This window comes from Coregonus lavaretus (assembly GCF_964263955.1).
Source record: "Coregonus lavaretus genome assembly, chromosome: 12".
NCBI lineage: Eukaryota > Metazoa > Chordata > Actinopteri > Salmoniformes > Salmonidae > Coregonus > Coregonus lavaretus.
The window spans coordinates 40,487,864-40,502,548 of record NC_139999.1 but is presented as its reverse complement, the minus strand read 5'-3'; the positions used below and the strand labels follow the sequence as shown (position 1 = coordinate 40,502,548).

Sequence of the window (14,685 nt, the reverse complement as noted above, 5' to 3'; positions counted from 1 at the left end):
GCACCACAGACTGTCCAGGAGTTGGCGGATGCTTTAGTCCAGGTCTGGGAGGAGATCCCTCAGGAGACCATCCGCCACCTCATCAGGAGCATGCCCAGGCATTGTAGGGAGGTCATACAGGCATGTGGAGGCCACACACACTACTGAGCCTCATTTTGACTTGTTTTAAGGACATTACATCAAAGTTGGATCAGCCTGTAGTGTGATTTTCCACTTTAATTTTGAGTGTGACTCCAAATCCAGACCTCCATGGGTTGATACATTTTTGTGTGATTTTGTTGTCAGCACATTCAACTATGTAAAGAAAAAAGTATTTAGTAAGATTATTTCATTCATTCAGATCTCGGATGTGTTATTTTAGTGTTCCCTTAAATATATATATACACTGCTCAAAAAAAGTATGTAAATTATGTTTAGTTTACATAATATAATTAAAAGTATGCATTAAGGTGTCTGTAATAGAATAAATATGGCAAAAACAAATGTAGACGATAATAAATGCGTTTCCTGTAGCTCAGTTGGTAGAGCATGGTGCTTGCAACGCCAGGGTTGTGGGTTCGATTCCCACAGGGGGCCAGTATGAAAAAATTTATGCACTCACTAACTGTAAGTCGCTCTGGATAAGAGCGTCTGCTAAATGACTAAAATATAGCTTCCAAAATATTTTTTGCAATGGTGGGTGAGTGTCAAGTTGGAGGTGCGGTGGCTTCAAAACAGCGCCCCCTGTCAGTAATTTAGTGTATATATAAACCTTTGGCCGTAACCTTTCAATGTTTGTAGATCTGAAGAGTCTGGACGGGTACTGTAATAAGCAGGGTTGTGGTGGAGCTTCCACCATATTGCTTAAACCTTACAAATCTGCTAACATTGAAGGGTAACAGGGAAAGTGAGCAAATTGGGAGCAGCTGACACAGTTGATCTGTTGGCCCTCTAGATACCAAGTGACCTGCTTCACTGCTGGTCTGGACAATTCATGCCAAACATGAGACTAAGTTAATTGGCTTACTATTAATCGTTGTGCTCAGTCTTTCCTCCTTACATCTCTTCCACCCCTCTACCCCCTCACCGCCTCCCCTGATATATATCTGCCTCTTTCTTAACCCCTCACTCTCACTCTCACATTTCACATTTAATTCAGCTTCCTCTCTTCCTCTTTCTGATGGAGAGTACCTAACTGTGTACTGGTGCTATTGTTCATAATGTACAGAGGTGCCTGTGGGACACACCCACACATACTCTCTCACTCTATCTCTCTAATACACACACAAATCACACACAAACAGATTTGGTGCTTAATTTAGATCTACAGTGCATTCAGAAAGTTTTTTTCCACATTTTGTTACGTTACAGCCTTATTCAAAAATTTATGAAATAACATTTTTTCCTCATCAATCTACACACAATACCCCATAATGACAAAGCTAAAACTGTTTTTTAGAAATGTTTGCACATTTATAAAAAATTAAAAACAGAAATAAGTATTCAGACCCTTTGATATGAGACTCGAAATTGAGCTCAGGTGCATCCTGTTTCCATTTTTCATCCTTGAGATGTTTATACAACTTGATTGGAGTCCACCAGTGGTACATTCAATTGGTTGGACATGATTTGGAAAGGCACACACCTGTCTATATAAGGTCCCACGGTTGACAGTGCATGTCAGAGCAAAAACCAAGCCATGAGGTCGAAGTAATTGTCCTTAGAGCTCCGAGACAGAATTGTGTCGAGGCACAGATCTGGGGAAGGATAGCAAAACATCTCTGCAGCATTGAAGGTCCCCAAGAATGCAGTGGCCTCCATCATTCTTAAATGGAAGAAGTTTGGAACCACCAAGACTCTTCCAAGACTCTTCCTAGAGCTGGCCAAACTGAGCAATCGGGGGAGAAGGGCCTTGGTCAGGGAGGTGACCAAGAACCCTATGGTCACTCTGACAGAGCTCCAGAGTTCCTCTGTGGAGTTGGGAGAACCTTCCAGAAGGACAACCACCTCTGCAGCACTCGACCAATCAGGCCTTTATGGTAGAGTGGCCAGACGGAAGCCACTCCTCAGTAAAAGGCACATGACAACCCGCTTGGAGTTTGCCAAAAGGCACCTAAAGGACTCTGACCATGAGAAACAAGATTCTCTGGTCTGATGAAAACCAATATTGAACTCTTTGGCCTGAATGCCAAGCATCACATCTGGAGGAAACCTGGCACCATCCCTACAGTGAAGCATGGTGGTGGCAGCATCATGCTGTGGGGATGTTTTTCAGCGGCATGGACTGGGAGACTAGTCAGGATCGAGGGAAAGATGAACGGAGCAAAGTACAGAGAGATCCTTGATGAAAACCTGCTCCAGAGCGCTCAGGACCTCAGACTGGGGCAAAGGTTTACATTCCAACAGGACAACGACCCTAAGCACACAGCCAAGACAATGCAGGAGTGGCTTCGGGACAAGTCTCTGAATGTCCTCGAGTGGCCCAGCCAGAGCCCGGACTTGAACCCGATCGAACATCTCTGGAGAGACCTGAAAATAGTTATGCAGTGACGCTCCACATCCAACCTGACAGAGCTTGAGAGGATCTGCAGAGAGGAATGGGAGAAACTCCCCAAATACAGGTGTGCCAAGCTTGTAGCGTCATACCCAAGAAGAATCGAGGCTGTAATTACTGCCAAAGGTGCTTCAACAAAGTACTGAGTAAAGGGTCTGAATACTTATGTAAATGTCATATTTCTGTTTTTTATTTGTAAAAAATGTGCCAACATTTCTAAAAACCTGTTTTTGCTTTATCATTATGGGGTATTGTGTGTAGATTGATGAGGGGAAAAAACTATTTAATCCATTTTAGAATAAGGCTATAACGTAACAAAATGTGGAAAAAGTCAAGGGATCTGTATACTTTCCGAATGCACTGTATGTAAGAATCTCACATTTGTTCTCACATACATCAGAAGGATATAAGTAGCATGTAATCACTTGCCATTGTTAACGTAAACAGCAATAACCATAGTAATAAAGCTTAAAAGTATCATTATTTTCTGGGACTGGGGCCTTTCTTAATACGGAATGGACATCACTTCTAAAAAAAGTTGGAACAGAACATCATGTTCTGGGAGCTGTAACATTATAGCTTTCCACATTGACAGGGCCAAATGCATTAACACACACACACACACACACATCAATAACACGTAAGAATAATTAGTTGATTTAATGATCTAGTAAAATAATTATAAATTTAACCTAAAATATGAGTGGCTCTGTGCGGGGGAATGCGTGTATGCCTATGTGTGCCAGTGTGTCGGTCTGACTCTGTCTGTCTCTGTCCACCTCTGTGTCTGTGTCTGCCTCTGTCCATCTCTGTCTGTGTTCATCTGCACAGTAGTGTGTGTGCATGTGTATGTGTGTGTCCATCTGGGTTGTGTGTCCATCTATGTATGTGTCTGCGCAGAGTGTGTGTGTGTTTGTGAGTAGTGTGTGGGGGGGAACACGATGTTCCTTCTGTTCTGAGTTCCTGGCACAATCTGATGGTGTTCACCAATCTGAAACCTACTCAGTCACAACACAGCATCTGCTTCGGATGGCAATACCCAAATAGGTTCCCCTCAACACAAATAGAGACTAACGCACATTACGTCTTTTTTTTATTGGGGAAATGCAGGGATTGACGCAGAAAAACAAAACAAAATCATATTTTTATTGCTGAAATGTCCAATCTGACTTTGGAGGGGGGAAAGTCTCAATTCTAAATATTAGAAGTACTCTGTAAAAAAAATGTGTAACACAGGCTACGGTACTCTAATAACTGAATGTGTAATGTCATTCTGTATCACAGTATTTCATCCAATCATCAGTCATTCAGAATGTTTGTGCATTTGTCTTTAACTTCATCTTTATGATGAATAAATGTAAACCATCTGGGTATAGGATTTTCAATATAAGTTACAGCTGTGGTAGAGCCAGCAGTGCGTCAGTGCGTCTTAGTCAGAGAGAGCGTGGAACTCAGAGACCCTGTGGAGAAATGCAGAGACGGAACATAACAAAGTAGAGAACATTCAGTCCTGAGAGCTCCAGCAGCACAGTCACTCCACAGATACACATTGTGCCTCAAAGCACTTTATCACAAGTCAATGCTTCACGCTAATCCACATATAAAGAGCAGTGGTAGCCAAACTGGAGACACTGTCTGGCTGTCCTGGCTGACAAAGGCTGACATGGTTACGGACTGGGATACTGTCTGAAAGAACAGGACATTGTCTAAAAGAACAGGACATTTTCTGTCATAGTGGACATTGTCTAACATAGGCTAAGTAGACATTGTCAGTCCTGGGGAGAGGGACATTGTCTGCCATGGTTCAAAGTAGGAATTATGTGAAAAATATTAATCAAGTATTGGAGGACAAAGGAAGTTGACTAGAAAAAAAACATTTATTTACTATTAAAACAAACTTAATTGGAAATATAGCCCTCATCAGGGTTTTCTACGGAGGTGCTTGGGTCTTTCATCGGGGAAACACGTTCCTAATGGTTTTGGTTGAATTTATCTGCTTTAATAGGACACAAGAGGAAGAGTGTTGGTTTTAAATTATACACACTTATTTTACAAGTCAACTTCCATTGTCCTCCAAGACTTGCTGAAATTTCCACATTTCCAATTTGATATTTTATTAAGCACCTTGGTTGGAAAGAAAGCCAGGTAGCAGCAGAATACCCTTTCATCTAGAAGCAGGGAATGGGGTCTGATATGTAATGACATGGGCATTATATGACCCAAGGTACGAGGTATCTGTGCTGCTAAGTCAATACTGTCTGGACTCATTTCATTCAGGGCGATCGCTGGATGCCATTTCTTGGAAATGCTCTCTTTTTCTCTCTCATACTCTCTCTCTCTCTCTCTCTCTCTCTCTCTCTCCAACACTCTCTCTCTCTGATTTATTTCCACAGGGTCACGTCGTCTCATCTATCCGTACCATACCACTCTTGGCCCCTTAATCATAGAGTGTCTAGGAGTAGAATTGCTGATAAAGGATTAGTTTACCCTTAATAATGAATACAATACAGTACTCATACTCTGAGACTTTATGAATATGGGCCAAGTTCTCCCTCTGACTGTCAGCTTTACCACCATAAAATACTAAAGACATGTGCCCAATGCCATGCACTCTCCCACAGGACCAACCTACCTGCCCCCACAACATTGGCAAATAGATAGGAAGGCTGAAATGCAGTAAACCATTATGTGGCCAAGCAGACCTTGGGAGGAAACCTTGGTCTGATAATACTGAGGGTACTGTATGTCCACGTAAACCCCCACACATAACAAGCCTTGAACATGTGCTGAAATAAATGCCATGGTTGCCTTCCAACATGCAACCTGCAATTTTATACATTTATTGTGGCGCAAAGGCAATTACAGATAAATGTATTTCTAAGTGTCCTAGTTCATATCTGTTCTGCTCAGTCTTCAAGTCACTAACTAGACTGAAACAAGAAATTGATCAAATCATGTTGTTGTTTTTTCAAACGAGAGTCACACCTATATGCTATGATTCATTCACTGCATCACCAATGGTTCTGAAGATACATGTTGAATAAATGTAACGTAAACGTCAAATAAATGTTACTGTCTACCATATATCAGATTAATTGCCATTTCTTAACTACCTGTAATAGGAAGACATGGGGCTACATTTTCATTGTAGGTCAATTTGATTTACCTTTAATGAAATTGAAAATATTAATTGAGAGTAAGATGATAGATACATTATTCACAGTGTGTGTGTGTGTGTGTGTGTGTGTGTGTGTGTGTGTGTGTGTGTGCATGTGTGTAAGAGAGATTGAGAAAGAAATAACCGAAAATCATAAAGAGTTATCCTTTATAATAGCATTTGATTAACACCTTCAATTGATGTAAATTCATTCCACTCTCATTAAAAACATTGACAAGTGATAAGTAGAGGAATAGAACATGAGCATGATATCCACATGTATCTGGAAAAGAAGCCTAGAACACAACTTAATAGTGCTGAACACTGATTCTAGATAAGACAAATAAGCTGAATCATAAGTATATCAAATGTAAACTTTTATGTTTTTTATTATCTATTTATAAATCTTATTCTGAGGCACCTTCATTTCTAACCGGGTACAATTGGATACATTGTAACTCGATACCTACTCGGTCTTGATGGTTAAAACATGCCCAATAAAGCAAACCAATTATCCTATTTCCATAAAATAATAAGAAATAGGCTAAAGCTGTAACTTACCTTTTTATATTTATTATATTGCTCGTGTGCTGCTTTCGTGCTATTACTTCAGCCGGTATATCGCCACACTGGCTCCGCAACGCACGTAAGCACCGTGATTTCAAACCCGCCCTCTCATAACCAACCAGGGTACTAAATGTTCTGCCGGCAGTTTTTTTTTACAGTCAATACCCCCGGACACTAGTGACGATCAACACGCGAGTTTGAGCCACATGGAGAAGAGAATTGAAATGACACTGTGAAGAAGGTGGAAGGAACTGAGGGGGGGGGGGGGGGGGGTGGACATTTAGTGTACAAATTAAGGGCAGGTCTTGGAAAGTGGCCACAAAGTAACACAATGTTCCGGCTGTACTGTAGCTGCACTCTGGTGAGGACACAGTGTTCTAGTAGACACCCTGACCCTTTAACCCATTCTGTGCCGAGCGCCGCCGCAGCTCGCGCAGCGCAACTACCGGGAACAGTCTGTACAGCAGCAGTGTACTCACGGACTGTCCTCGATTTTGAACAGAACATTTCACAGATTTCAGAAGGGTTCAATGCTTTATTGGAGGACAGAAAGGATAGGTACGTCATCTGGATTGGAATAATTTCTTAAGCGCGCGATATACTGGCTGCCGAGGTTATTAATGGGATGTGGAAAGACGGTTGGGGGGGCGGGGGGGGGGGGCATTTAGTGTACAAATTAAGGGCAGGTCTTGGAAAGTGGCCACAAAGTAACACAATGTTCCGGCTGTACTGTAGCTGCACTCTGGTGAGGACACAGTGTTCTAGTAGACACCCTGACCCTTTAACCCATTCTGTGCCGAGCGCCGCCGCAGCTCGCGCAGCGCAGCGCAGCGCAACTACCGGGAACAGTCTGTACAGCAGCAGTGTACTCACGGACTGTCCTCGATTTTGAACAGATCATTTCACAGATTTCAGAAGGGTTCAATGCTTTATTGGAGGACAGAAAGGATAGGTACGCCATCTGGATTGGAATAATTTCTCAAGCGCGCGATATACTGGCTGCCGAGGTTATTAATGATGTGGAAAGAAATTTCATTCAATTTGTTATGTAGGCTAAATTAAAACTCGTTTTTTCCCTTAGAATAATATTTACATGATCAATTTCCACATCTCGATCACCATAACAACCAACAGGCTATTAGGAGCGTTGATTGCCAGCCACGATTAATTAGGTTAATCAAGCACATGAGACATTTTATATAAGATTCAACAGATTGAAGAGTGGTTTGGGAGGTTTCTTGCCTACAGTTGTTTTTTAACAAAGCAGAATCCAGTCACTGATTTAGGCCTAATAAAAGTGGCCTCTGTGCAGAACCATCTTTTTGGACTAATACAAATAAAATATACCAATATATAAATCATATGGACAATATATAACGTTTTTAGTTAGTTTCAGTGTAGCCTAATGCAGTAGTTCTCAAACCTCTTCTCGGTGACCCCTAGCGTTCCATGTTTTTGATATATTCAAAGCTAGCACACCTTATTCAACTACTCACCAAGCCCTTTAGGTAAATCGGATGAGATAGTTCAGGACTACAACAAAATTGTGAAACGTCTGAGGGTACCTGAGGAGAGGTTTGAGAACCACTGGCTAAAGGCATAATACACTACAGAGTCAAAAGTATGTGGACACCTGCTCGTCGAACAATGGAGTTGGCCACCCCTCTGCTACTATAACAGCTTCCACTCTTCTGGGAATACTTTCTGCTAGATGTTGAAACATTGCTGCGTGAACTTGCTTCCATTCAGCCACAAGAGCATTAGTGAGGTCGGGCACTGATGATGGGCGATTAGGCCTAGCTCGCAGTCGGCCTTCCAATTCATCCCAATGGTGGTTGAGGTCAGGGCTCTGTGCAGGCCAGTCAAGTTCTTCCACAATGATCTTGTCAAACAATTTCTGTATGGACCTCGCTTCGTGCACGAGGGCATTGTCATGCTGAAACAGGAAAGGGCCTTCCCCAAACTGTTGCCACAAAGTTGGAAGCACAGAATCATATAGAATGTCATTGTATGCTGTAGCATTAAGATTTCCCTTCAATGGAACTAAGGGGCCTAGCCCGAACCATGAAAAACAGCCCCAGACCAATATTTCTTCACCACCAAACTTTACAGTTGGCACTATGCATTTGGGCAGGTAGCGTTCTCCTGGCAACCGCCAAACCCAGATTTGTCCATCGGACTGCCAGATGGTGAAGCGTGATTCGTCACTCCAGAGAATGCGTTTCCACTGCTCCAGAGTCCAATGGCAGTGAGCTTTACACCACTCCAGCCGACGCTTGGCATTGTGCATGGTGATCTCAGGCATGTGCGTGGCTTCTCGGCCATGGAAACCCATTTCATGAAGCTCCCGACTAACAGTTATTGTGGTGACGTTGCTTACAATGGCAGTCTGGAGTGTTGCAACCGAGGACAGACAATTTATACGAGCTACGCGCTTCAGCACTCGACAGTCCCATTCTGTGAGCTTGTGTGGCCTACCACTTCACGGCTGAGCCGTTGTTTCTCCTAGACATTTCCACTTCACAATAACAGCACTTACAGTTGACCGGGGCAGCTCTAGCAGGGCAGAAATGTGATGAACTGACTTGTTGGAAATGTGGCATCCTATGACGGTGCCACGTTGAAAGTCACTGAGCTCTTCAGTATGGGCCATTCTACTGCCAATGTTTGTCTATGGAGATTGCATGGCGGTGTGCTCGATGTTATACACCTGTCAGCAACAGGTGTAGCTGAAATAGCCGAATCCACTAATTTGAAGGGGTGTCCACATACTTTTGGTGTATGTTATAGGCCCTATTGCCTACTAACTTGGCTTATAGGCTCCTGTATGTTGTTGATGTTTTTCTAATTTTTCAAGGATACACACATATTCTATCAAATCAGGCTCAATATCTCTCTCAGGTACATGATGTACATTACCTAAGATTTCATGTCACAAAATATCACCAATCATACATAGCTTGTCAGTAAGAATTACAATTTAAATTAAATTAAATTTTATTCGTCACATGCTTCGTAAATAACAGGTATAGACCAGCAGTGAAATGCTTACTTACAGGCACCTTCCAACAATGCAGAGAGAAAGAAAATAGAGAAATAATAGAAAAGTAAAACACATAATAATAAAAGTAATAATAAATACACAATGAGTAACGATACCTTGGCTATATACACAGGGTACCAGTACCGAGTCGATGTGCAGGGGTACGAGGTATTTGAGGTCGATATGTACAGTGGGGAGAACAAGTATTTGATACACTGCCGATTTTGCAGGTTTTCCTACTTACAAAGCATGTAGAGGTCTGTAACTTTTATCATAGGTACACTTCAACTGTGAGAGACGGAATCTAAAACAAAAATCCAGAAAATCACATTGTATGATTTTTAAGTAATTAATTTGCATTTTATTGCATGACATAAGTATTTGATCACGTACCAACCAGTAAGAATTCCGGCTCTCACAAACCTGTTAGTTTTTCTTTAAGAAGCCCTCCTGTTCTCCACTCATTACCTGTATTAACTGCACCTGTTTGAACTCGTTACCTGTATAAAAGACACCTGTCCACACACTCAATCAAACAGACTCCAACCTCTCCACAATGGCCAAGACCAGAGAGCTGTGTAAGGACATCAGGGATAAACTTGTAGACCTGCACAAGGCTGGGATGGGCTACAGGACAATAGGCAAGCAGCTTGGTGAGAAGGCAACAACTGTTGGCGCAATTATTAGAAAATGGAAGAAGTTCAAGATGATGGTCAATCACCCTCAGTCTGGGGCTCCATGCAAGATCTCACCTCATGGGGCATCAATGATCATGAGGAAGGTGAGGGATCAGCCCAGAACTACATGGCAGGACCTGGTCAATGACCTGAAGAGAGCTGGAACCACAGTCTCAAAGAAAACCATTAGTAACACACAACGCCGTCATGGATTCAAATCCTGCAGCGCACGCAAGGTCCCCCTGCTCAAGCCAGCGCATGTCCAGGCCCATCTGAAGTTTGCCAATGACCATCTGGATGATCCAGAGGAGGAATGGGAGAAGGTCATGTGGTCTGATGAGACAAAAATTGAGCTTTTTGGTTTAAACTCCACTCGCCGTGTTTGGAGGAAGAAGAAGGATGAGTACAACCCCAAGAACACCATCCCAACCGTGAAGCATGGAGGTGGAAACATCATTCTTTGGGGATGCTTTTCTGCAAAGGGGACAGGACTACTGCACCATATTGAGGGGAGGATGGATGGGGCCATGTATCGCGAGATCTTGGCCAACAACCTCCTTCCCTCAGTAAGAGCATTGAAGATGGGTCGTGGCTGGGTCTTCCAGCATGACAACGACCCGAAACACACAGCCAGGGCAACTAAGGAGTGGCTCCGTAAGAAGCATCTCAAGGTCCAGGAGTGGCTTAGCCAGTCTCCAGACCTGAACCCAATAGAAAATCTTTGGAGGGAGCTGAATGTCCGTATTGCCCAGCGACAGCCCCGAAACCTGAAGGATCTGGAGAAGGTCTGTATGGAGGAGTGGGCCAAAATCCATGCTGCAGTGTGTGCAAACCTGGTCAAGACCTACAGGAAACGTATGATCTCTGTAATTGCAAACACAGGTTTCTGTACCAAATATTAAGTTCTGCTTTTCTGATGTATCAAATACTTATGTCATGCAATAAAATGCAAGTTAATTAATTAAAAATCATACAATGTGATTTTCAGGATTTTTGTTTTAGATTCCGTCTCTCACAGTTGAAGTGTCCCTTTGATAAAAATTACAGACCTCTACATGCTTTGTAAGTAGGAAAACCTGCAAAATCGGGCAGTGTATCAAATAGTTGTTCTCCCCACTGTACATACAGTGCTGTGAAAAAGTATTTGCCCCCTAAATAAATAAAATAAGTATCCTTTTTTTTGTTATTTGTAAATTCAGGTTCCCTTTATCTAATATTAGGTGTTGGTTGAAGATCTGATAACATTCAGTATAAAAAAATATGCAAAAATAGAGAAAATCAGAGAGGGGGTAAATACTTTTTCACAGCACTGTATAAATAGGAATAAAGTGACTAGGTAACCGGATAGATAATAAACAGTAGCAGCAGCTAATGTGATGAGTCAAAAAAAGTTTAGTAGTCTTATGGCTTGGGGGTAGAAGCTGTTCAGGGACCTGTTGGTTCCAGACTTGGAGCATCGGTACCGCTTGCCATGCTCTAGCAGAGAGAACAGTGTATGACTTGGGTGGCTGGAGTCTTTGACAATTTTTAGGGCCTTCCTCTGACACCGCCTGGTATAGAGGTCCTTGATGGCAGGGAGCTCGGACCCAGTGATGTACTGGTGCCTTACGCATTACCCTCTGTAGCGCCTTGCGGTCGGATGCCAGGCAGTTGCCATACCAAGCTGTGATGCAGCCAGTCAAGATGCTCTCAATGGTGCAGCTGTATAACTTTATGAGGATCTGATGGCCCATGCCAAATCTTTTCAGCCTACTGAGGGGGAAGAGGCATTGTCGTGCCTTTTTCACGACTGTTTTGTTGTGTGTGTGTGTAGCGGTCCTTATATGTACCACAGAACCACCAAAGAAAGTAAGAGCAACACCACAGCTGTCTTTTTGGGCTTTTATGTAGATCTGCAATGATATGAAAAGACAGGACAGGAACACATCCGTCTGACAAGTTGTTCTTTCTCTCTGTGTTTTCACGGACTCACACAATCACATTCATACATGAAGCCATAATGTATAGAATCAAATAATAAAAAATCTTCAATACAAAGACCGTATAGCAGTAATTCTTATACAATGGAACCATACCTGCAATGGTGAGGTTTTTGAAGTGTTTTTTCTCTTTCATGCTTTGACCACAAATACGAGTATAGGACGAGTCAAAAACATTATTTGGGTATGAGTTAACAGAATATATACTTTTAAAACTGAGATTTTCACTGGACAGTTACTAACATACTGTATATTTAGCCTTTATATTTCACATATATTTAGGCCTAGGTCTACATGTATTAGGCCTAGGCCATAGCCTAAACTTATGTTATGGGCTAACCTTGAGTAGCTTTTTAAAAACTTACCAAATGTTGCCCAAATGACCTTAATTTCTATGCAGTAATTTTCTCATGTTTAATCTAAGTATTGTTTTAAATATCTATCTATCATCTATCTATCTATCTATCTATCTATCTATCTATCTATCTATCTATCTATCTATCTATCTATCTACAGTATATATATATATACACAGTGCCTTCAGAAAGTATTCATCACACCCCTTTACTTTTTCCACATTTTGTTGTGTTACAGCCTGAATTTAAAATGGATTAAATTGAGTTTTTTTGTCACTGGCCTACACACAATACCCCATAATGTCAAAGTGGAATTATGTTTTTGGAAATGCTTACACATAAAAATAAAAAAAATAAAAACTGAAATGTCTTGTGTCAATAAGTATTCAACCACTTTGTTATGGCAAGCCTAAATAAGTTCAGGAGTATTTGCTTAATAACTCACATAATAAGTTGATGGACTCACTCCATGTGTAATAATAGTATCTACATTATATGCTATTTAGCAGAAGCTTTTATCGAAGCAATTTACAGTCATGCATACATTTTACATATGGGTGGTCTCGGGAATCAAACCCACATTCCTGGCATTGCAAGCGCCATGCTCTACCAACTGAGCCATACAGGACTACATGATAGCCTAATGAATACCGCATCTCTGTACCGCACACACACAATTACTTGTAAGATCCCTCAGCCGAGCAGTGAATTTCAAACACAGATTCAACCACAACGACCAAGGAGGGTTTCCAATGCCTCGCAAAGAAGGGCACCTTTTGGTAGATGGGTAAAAAAAAAGCAGACATTGAATATCCCTTTGAGCATGGTGAAGTTATTAATTACACTTTGGATGGTGTATCAATACACCCAGTCACTACAAAGATACCCAGTTGCCGGAGAGGAAGGAAACCGCTTAGGATTTCACAATAAGGCCAATGGTGTCTTTAAAACAGTTACAGAGTTTAATGGATGTGATAGGAGAAAAGTGAAGACGGATCAACTACATTGTAGTTACTCCACAATCCTAACCTAATCGACAGAGTGAAAATAAGGAAGCTTGTACAGAATAGAAATATTCCAAAACAGGCACTAAAATAAAACTGAAAAAAATGTGGCAAAGAAGTTTACCTTTTGTCCTGAATACAAAGTGGTATGTTTGGGGAAAATCCAATACAACACATTACTGAGTACCACTCTCCATATCTTCAAGCGTAGGGGTGGCTGCATCATGTTATGGGTTTGCTTGTAATCGTTAAGGACTGGGGAGGAATGGAGCTAAGCACAGGCAAAATCCTAGAGGAAAACCTGGTTCAGCTGAAAGACTCACAGCTGTAATCGCTACCAAAGGTGCTTCTACAAATTATTGACTCAGGGGTGTGAATACTTATGTAAATGAGATATTTATGTATTTCATTTTCAATACATTTGCAACAATTTCTAAAAACATGTTTTCACTTCATCATTATGGGGTATTGTGTGTAGGTAAGTGAGAGAAAAAAATCTACTTCATCCATTTTGAATTCAGGCTGTAACACAACAAAATGTGGAATAAGTCAAGGGGTATATATATTGTATAAGTGAATAACAGCCCTTTTGAATGTTCAAATCAAATCAAATGTTATTTGTCACATGCGCCGAATACAACTTACAGTGAAATGCTTACCAATTATTTGTGCCCTGTTCAATCTATTTATTGCTGATCATGATTGGCCTTTGACGGTGATATCTTTGTTTCAATTTGCCTAAATGCTGGTAAGCAGGACTCTAGGGATTAACAAAGTATCAGCCTAATATATATCAATCACTATGTTACTCAAGCATTGTTTAGGCTAATGTTTCATAAACTAATGTCTAGAAGATACGTCCCCTCAAAATATATTTTAGGAGAACCCACAAAATGTAGCCCATTACCAGAGAAACCGCCAAGGCATTTTTAGAAGTGAAATCTGTAGGCTATTTTAGGAACTACAGATGACCTGTGATTCAACTGTAACTGACATAAGATATTTGCAGCTAGTTTATACTGTAGGTAATTCATGTGGGTAAGTTACAGTATATATATCATGTCACGTTTCCCTTAATTCAACATTAGGCTACTCATTTCATGTAGTATTTAAATGTATATTTCACCTACATTTCATAATTTGTGAGTCTTCGGGAGTAGTAATGATCTATAGGCCAGGAGGGACTATAACAATATGGGTCCATCGGTCCTGCCCGTCTAGCAATATTTAGTGTGCCAAAATCAACTCGGTTTCTCAGCGACATAGGAAGTTGAGGATGTGTATTCCAGTTGCTACAAACCACAGACACAGTTCTCTGTTTGCCTCTGGGCAGTCTGTAAACAGGAATGTTACCAATGTTGCCAATTTA

General features: G+C 41.4%; 1 protein-coding gene across 1 annotated transcript in view; it reads right to left on the bottom strand.

Moving 5' to 3' along the window:
• Nucleotides 1–6,487, bottom strand: part of LOC311138647 (peptidyl-prolyl cis-trans isomerase FKBP5-like) — a 29,760-nt gene extending 23,273 nt beyond the window's left edge. The window contains exon 1 of the mRNA XM_084173426.1: nt 6,252–6,487. The gene's annotated coding sequence lies outside the window, so the exon portion shown is untranslated. The remainder of the gene's footprint in view (nt 1–6,251) is intronic.
• Between the last annotated feature and the right edge of the window lie 8,198 nt (nt 6,488–14,685).